We start from the raw sequence: 7,948 nt of genomic DNA, 5'->3' as shown, positions 1-7,948 counted from the left end.
AGTTATCTGTCTTTTTTCTTGTGGAGGTCTTATAGTATTCCATAAGTTTTTTTGTTATAAGACCTTCTCTGAGATGGCATTGCCAAAAACTGAGATGTTTTTCCCAGTCAGTAGGTATTCTTTTCACCCTACTGGAAAAAAAAAATTTAATGCACACTGGGACTTAATCTTTAAGATGTTCCATTCATTGGTATTACCATTTTCTGGTTGTAAACTTCTGACTATATTTGCCAGCTTCTTTACACCATAGGCTTACCTTCTAAGTTTTGTTATATTTTATATTTTCTGATCTTCATTGATTTGAATTTACCATAGGCCTCTGATCAGAATTGAGTTGATATTTGTGTATGGTATGAGATAAGGATCCTAATTCAACATTCTTTAGATAGAAGTCCAGTTTTGCCAGCACCATGCACCTCAATTGTAATGACAATGTTAAAAAAGACAGCAAACAATAAATGCTGGAGAGGATGTGGAGAAATTGAAACTCTCATACTCTGTTGGTGGAATTGTAAAAAGGTACAACCACTCTGGAAGACGGTTTGGTGTTTCCTCAAAAAGAGGATCATACAGATTCCATATGATCCAGCTATTCCACTGCTAGGAATATACTCTAAAAAAACATAGACACATGTGGATATTTGTGCATCAATGTTTATACCAGTGTTATTCACAATAGCAAAACCATGGAAGCATCCATCAAGAAATGACTGGATTGAGAAATAATTTTGATACATTCACACAGTGAACTACTATGTAGCACTAGGAGCAACAGTTTTGAAAAATGTTAAATAGCGTGGGAGAGGTTAGACAGCATTATGATGAGTGAACTAACTCAAATGCATAAGGACAAATACTGCTTTTGTCCATTATTGTAAAACATAAGGATTACCAGTAAGAAGTGTATGGATATTCAAAGAGCAAAAGGGAAGGGGCAGTGGTGGGGAGGAAAGGGAGCAAATCAAAGGGTCGCAGAGTTTGGTGAGTGGAGAGAGGGGGCAAAGGATCTAAAAAGATGGGATGTTGTTGTTGTGTGTTGTCGAGTCACTTGCAACTCATAACGACCCTGTGTACAAAAGCTCTAAACTTGGCTCTGTCCTGTGCCAACCTCACTGTCTCTGACACACTGATCCCAATTGCCCCAGTCACCGAATCAATCCACCTCCCAGAGGGCCTTCCCCTCCTGTGCCTGCCCTCCACCCTCCCAAGCATGATGTTCCTCTTCAAGGACCAGTCCCTCCTTACAACATGACCAAAGTAGGTCAGACGAAGCCTCAGAATCCTTGCCTCCAAGGAGCAGCCCGGTTTAACCCTCTCCAAGATGAATCTGTTTGTTTTCTTAGCAGTCCATGGTACCCTCAACACTCTTCTCCAACACCAAAGCTCAAAAGCATCAATTCCCCTTCTATCATCCCTGATCTTTATCCAACTCTCTGGCGCATAACAAGTGATTGCAAAGACCGTGGATTATACCAGATGTACCTTAGTCTCCAGAGACATACCGTTGCTCTTCAGTACTTTAGAGAGGGCCCTAACAGCAGACTTTCCCATCGCAATATGTCTTTTAATTTCCTGGCTGCTGGTGCCAAGAGTGTTGATTGTGAAGCCAAGCTGACTAAAGCTATGAACAATCTCAATCTCTTCACCAACCATACTGATGGTCCAGTGGTGAGAATCTTTATCTTCTTGACATTGAACCTCAATCCATACAGAAGGCTGCAGTCCTTGACCCTCAGCAGCAAGCTCTTCAGGTTCTCCTCAGTTTCAGCAAGCAGGGTTGCGCCATCTCCGTAACGCAGGTTGTTGATAGATCTTCCACCAATACTGATGCTGCATTTCTCCTCATAGAGCCCAGCCTCCTGGATGATCTGTTTTGCATACAGGTTGAAAAAGTATGGAGACAGGACACATCCCTGGAGTATGCCCTTCCCAATTTTGAACCATGTAGTGTTTCCTTGCTCTGTTCTGACGACTGCCTCTTGGTCCAAGTATAGGTTTCTCATTGGTACAATCAATTGTTCTGGGATTCCCATTCTTCTCAGGGTCATCCACAGTTAGTTATGGTCCACACAGTCAAACGCCTTTGCATAATCAATGAAGCACAGATAGAAATTCCTCTGGTACTCCCTGCTTTCAGCCAAGATCCATCTAACATTAGCTACAATATCCCTAGTACAACAACCCCTTCTAAACCCAGCCTGGACTTCTAGCAGTTCTCTGCTGATGTGTTGTTCCAGTCGTTTTTGGATAATCTTCAGCAGAATCTTGCTTGCATGTGAAATCAACAATATTGTTCTATAGTTTCTATATAAAGTTGACTCTGTTGGGTCACCTTTCTTTGGAATGGGAACAAATATAGATCTCTTCCAGTCAGTTGGCCAAGGGTGTTCTCCAGATTTCTTGGCACAACTTGGTGAGCACATCCAGGGCAGCATCTGTTAGCTGAATATGTCAGCCCTAAGTAGAGATATATATTCAAAATGTGTAAGGAAAAGTAAGAATCCACTGCAGAGCCTAAGAATATTGCAGCTTACCTGCTGTTTGATAAAACCATTGCTATTGAGCTGAAAACTACTCATAGTTGATCTTTTAGTAAATTTCTGATGCTGTAAATTGTAGTATAAGAGATTGTTCATTTCTATCCCATATCCCATTGAGTCAATGATAGATTATAACGGAAAGGAGTGGCCTATAGGTTAGCCGCACAACTTGCTACAGACTAAGCCATCAAAGCTGATTGATGTTATTATTTTTATGTGTCCTCTAGTTGAAACTAACTTATAGCTGACCCTCCAATGGGTTTTCAGAGGTCACCAGAAGTGAGATTTGCCTTTGTGATAACAAAAATTTCATGTTTAAAATATCTTTTGTGACCATTGATTTACTATTTATTTAGTGATGATGTTTTTATTGTATTAAAAAGATAAGATTAGGGTTGGATACAAGCCAGACACTATTAGAGGCCGATATAAGCTCATGGAAGAGCAATATTAATTCTTTTTGGGGAGGGGCACTCATTCTCCTAGGACACAGCATCCAGGTGTAACACAACTGACACTCCACAGAATCCTGGTCTATCACTCACCAGTCTCTATAACACCACCCTACATCACCCACAGTCACATGAGTCAATTCTTTGATGGGTTTGAGTTTCTGTGAGACCTTCAAGTGAACCACTGAATCTAACTGACATAGAGGACTAGGAGAACTGAACAAAGGAGGAACAGTTGATCACAGAAATCACAGAATAGTACAAAAGATCAAACATTTGGGACCCTATTGACTTTCCCGTTTGTGTAACTACTCTGCTATTAATCTTAGTGGGACAAATTATATATGGGGCCAGTATCTCCTGTGTAGCATGAACCACGTGTTTTTTGGTTGGAAGCACAACTCTTGCACTGAAATAATGAGGCTGCATGAACGCTTGTCACTAATTTTACACAAAGGAGTAGTATATACAGATAAACTAAAGTAAATAAATTCCATGTATGGAAACTTAAAGATAATTATAGAGGCATGGAAAATTAAGTTTTAAAATAAATATTTTTCTGTTGAATGGCACAGCTTTTTCCTACAACTTCTATAAATTTTTTTATTAAATACACCTTCTAAACTGCTTTTCCAAATAAATTAATATTCAATAATAACATATGAAACCTAAGTGTATAGAATTTACAATGAAAATGTGTTTACTCCCTCTATCTAATTTTTTAAATAAAACATTTTATCTATTACTAAAAATATATAAAGCTGTAAGCTTCATTTATAATACAAGAAATAAATTCGCAAAAGAAAGGATATGGGCTGACAGCAGTTGCTCTTATAAAGAGTCCCTAAAATTCCTGGCACAGTTATTCCCACAGAGCAGACACAACAGAGGAAGCCATCAACTCTGAGATTCATTTCTACGTAGTAATCATCAATAATATTATTCCAACAGCAATGTATAGGTTTATAGTATAGCTAAGAAAGTTGCATAATGTATAAAAATGTAGTATATTCACTGGTAATTTTTAATCAAAATGTAATATATATTCTCTAATTTCTTTTTTCCTCCCTTTTCACCCACCTACCAACTGTTCCATGCTAAATCCCACTTGGCCAGTATTTGTCAGTAAGATTCTATTCTCTCCATCTGGCTCCATCACAGCCATCATTACTGAATCAAAAACTCATCCCCTATCAACCGCAGATCATTCTTAGCATAGGAACACTGTTGTTATTGTTATTATTTGCTATAGCCAGTTGACTATAACTAATAGCAACCCTATCAATAACAGATTGAAATCTTGTCTTATCTTTTCACAACCTCTTGATCTCCACAATGCTAAATCCCATGGTTACAGTCACAGTGTCAAACTATCTTGTGGAGAGACAACTTCTATTTCTCTGACCCTCCACCATTCCAAGAAAGATGTTTTTCCCAAGGACTTGTACATCTTGGAAACATATTCAAAGTATACGAGACAAAGCTTCACCATCCTTGCTTCTACAGACATCAAGCAACCTTTTATCAATTTATTTACGTTTCTATATGAGATGAAACCAAGTTATCTCCCTAATACCACTTCACAGCTACTGAGATGGCTAAACTTAAAAAGGATATTCTCCAGAAAGTGTGAATTAAGATGTGAGGAAATTGGAAACCTTATACATTGTTAATGATTAATATACAATGCTGTCTATTTTGGAAAAAGTTTGGCAGCTCCTTCAAATGTCAAACACAAAAGTCATCCAATATGATGACAGAATAATGATCTCCAAAGATGTTCACATCTTAATCCCAAGAATCTATGAATGTGAAGCTTTACCTGACAATGAAAATTTGACACATACAATGAAATGAAATGTTTTGAGATTATAAGTTTATCCTGGATTATTTGGGATAGTTAGAAATTTTTCCAACCATTACCTTACCCTTCTCAGAGTCAGCCATAGTATGATATGATCCACACAGTCAAATGCCTTTGCATAATCAATGAAACACAGATATACATTCCTCTGGTATTCCCTGCTTTCAGCTAAGATCCATCTAACATCAGCTACAATATCCCTAGTACTGACTCTGAGAAGAATGGGAATCCCAGAACATTTAATCGTGCTAATGCAAAACCTATACTTGGACCAAGAGGCAGTCATCAGAACAGAGCAGGGTAACACTGAATGATTCAAAATTGGGAAGGTTGTATGCCATGGATGTGTCTTATTTCCATATCTTTTCAACCTGTATGCAGAGCAGATTATCCGAGAGGCTGGGCTCTATGAGGAGAAATGCAGCATCAGGATTGGTGGAAGATCTATCAACAATGTGCAGATGACACAACCCTGCTTGCTGACACTGAGGAGGACCTCATGCACTTGCTTCAGAGGGTCAAGGACTGCAGCCTTCAGTATGGACTGAGCCTCAATGTCAAGAAAACAAAGATTCTCACCACTGGACCAATTGGGAGCATCAGGATGGATGGCAAAGAGATTGAGATTGTTCACAGCTTCAGGTTGCTCGGCTCCATGATCAACACTCTTGGCACTAGCAGCCAGGAAATCAAAAAACGTATTGTGATGGAAAAGTCTGCTGCTAGGGACCTCTCTAAAGTACTCAAGAGCAACGGTGTCTCTCTGGAGACTAAGGTGCGCCTGACACAGGCCACGGTCTTTGCAATCACTTGTTATGTGTCATAGAGTTAGACAATGACTTGGGAGGATAGGAGGATTGATGCCTTTGAGCTGTGGTGTTGGAGAAGAGTATTGAATGTACCATGGACTGCCAAGAAAACAAACAGATTTATCCTAGAGAGGGTTAAACCAGGTTACTCCTTGGAGGCAAGGATTCTGGGGCTTCGTCTGACATACTTTGGACATGTTGTAAGGAGAAACAGGTCCTTGGAGAGGGACATGATGCTTGGTAGGGTGGAGGGACAACGCAGGAGGGGAAGACCCTCTATGAGGTGGATTGATTCAGTGATTGGGGTAATCGGATGGTTGTCAGAGGCAATGCGATTGGCACAGGATAGAGCAGCGTTTAGGGCTGTTGTACATAGGGTCGTTATGAGTCACAAAGGACTCGACGGCACATAACAACAACAACAACAACAACCTTATCCTTACACATATATTTTATCAATAGCATAAATGGCAACTGCATATGTTGATATCATCAGATATAACAAATAGGAATCAAAATAATTGCATCTATGGAAAGACGGGATGTAGAAAATCGACATCATCAATCAGAAAATGCCAGCAGCTGTGGGACAAATGACCAATTGTTCATAAACAAGTTCAAGTTTGAGTTGGAGGGGAAAAACACCCAAGTCTAAAAAATCAAAACAAAATAACCCAAGTCTGTGAGAGGCAAACTACTATTATAAGCATGTTGTTACTGTTGTTGTTGTGTAACACAGAGCGAGAACTGACCTATAGCTGACCCTTCAGGTGGTTTTCAGAGGCAGTTAATCAAACGGGAATAGATTGCCCATCCTTCTCCCGTGGAGCAGCTGGTGGTCTCAAACTGCATGCCTTCAGGATTACAGTGCAGCTTCTTGCCACTATGACACCAGAGCTCCCTACGATAAACATATAACATCTAAAGCTAAAATGAATTTGAAGTCCTGAATATTAATAATAAAAGACCAGAACAGTTTTGGGGAGATATCAAGGGCACCATTCACAAAGAAAGGAAAGGGGGGAAAAATCATGTGATCATATCAGTTGACACAGAAAACGCATTTGACAAAACTCTGTATCATTTCCTGATACAAAGGCTCAGTGATATAACAATATAGGGGAGATTCCTCAACATAATCAAGAGCATATATACAAAACCAATAGTAACCATTTCCATTCAGTGGAGAGATATTAAAGGCATTCCACTTATGAAAAGGTACCCGAGAAGAATAAACGGCCTCTATCACCACACTAATTCAATATTGTGAGACCAACCACACCCTCAGCTGACCAAGGTCTAGGAACCTCCAGGCGTCCCCTCATGGCCTCACCTCACCAAGGAAAACTGATGCACAACCTATTTCTTTTTATTGACTGTGCTAAGGTATTTGACGATGTGAAGCCAAACAAATCATGGTTATCACTGAGAAGAATGGAAATCCCAAACACTTAACTGAGCTCACGTGAAGCCTATACCTAGACCAAGTTCAGAGCAAGGGAACATTGCATGGTTCAATATCAAGAAAGAAATGTCTCAGGGATATATCCTTTCACCATATCTTTTCAGTATATATACTGAACAGATGATGATTCGAAAAGCTAAACTTTTGCCTTCAGGATCTGAGGAAGATTCATCAACAACCTGCTTTATGCAGATTAACCTTGCTTGCTAAAAGCAAAGATAACTTGAAACATTTGCTGCAGACAATCAAAGATTACAGCCTTAAGTATGGATTGCATCTCAAAATAAAGAAATAAAATCCACGCAACTGAGACAATAGGCAGCATTACAACAGATGAAGAAAGGATTGATATTGTTAATGACGTAATCTTCCTCAAATCCACAATCACTACCCTTGACATCTGCAGAAGGAGTTAAATTGGGAAAATTGGCTGTCAAACAGGACCTTTCCAGAGTTCTAAAGAACAATGAGGAGAGTTTAAAGACTAAACAGCACCTGATTCAAGCTATGACCTTCTCAATTGCTTGTTATGCATCTGTAGCTGGACAGTGACTAAAGAAGACAGAAGAATCATTGGCTTTATTTGTGGTGCTGGAGAAGAGTATTGAACCATGGACTGCCAATAAACCGAAATTTAGAAAAATTTCTGCCCTTCAGAAAGTGAAATTGGAGTGTTCCTTAGAAGCAAGGATTTTGAAACTGTCTCAACATTAGACATATTGCCAGGAGGCAAGTCCTTGAAGAAGCATATCATTCTTGAAAGAGTAGAAAGTCTTCTCAAGAGCAGAAAACCTTCAACAAAATGCACTGACAGTGAC

The sequence above is a fragment of the Elephantulus edwardii genome, unplaced genomic scaffold, assembly GCF_000299155.1.
Source record: "Elephantulus edwardii isolate Elephantulus edwardi_28Jun2011 unplaced genomic scaffold, EleEdw1.0 scaffold00122, whole genome shotgun sequence".
NCBI lineage: Eukaryota > Metazoa > Chordata > Mammalia > Macroscelidea > Macroscelididae > Elephantulus > Elephantulus edwardii.
This window is presented reverse-complemented; position numbering follows the sequence as displayed.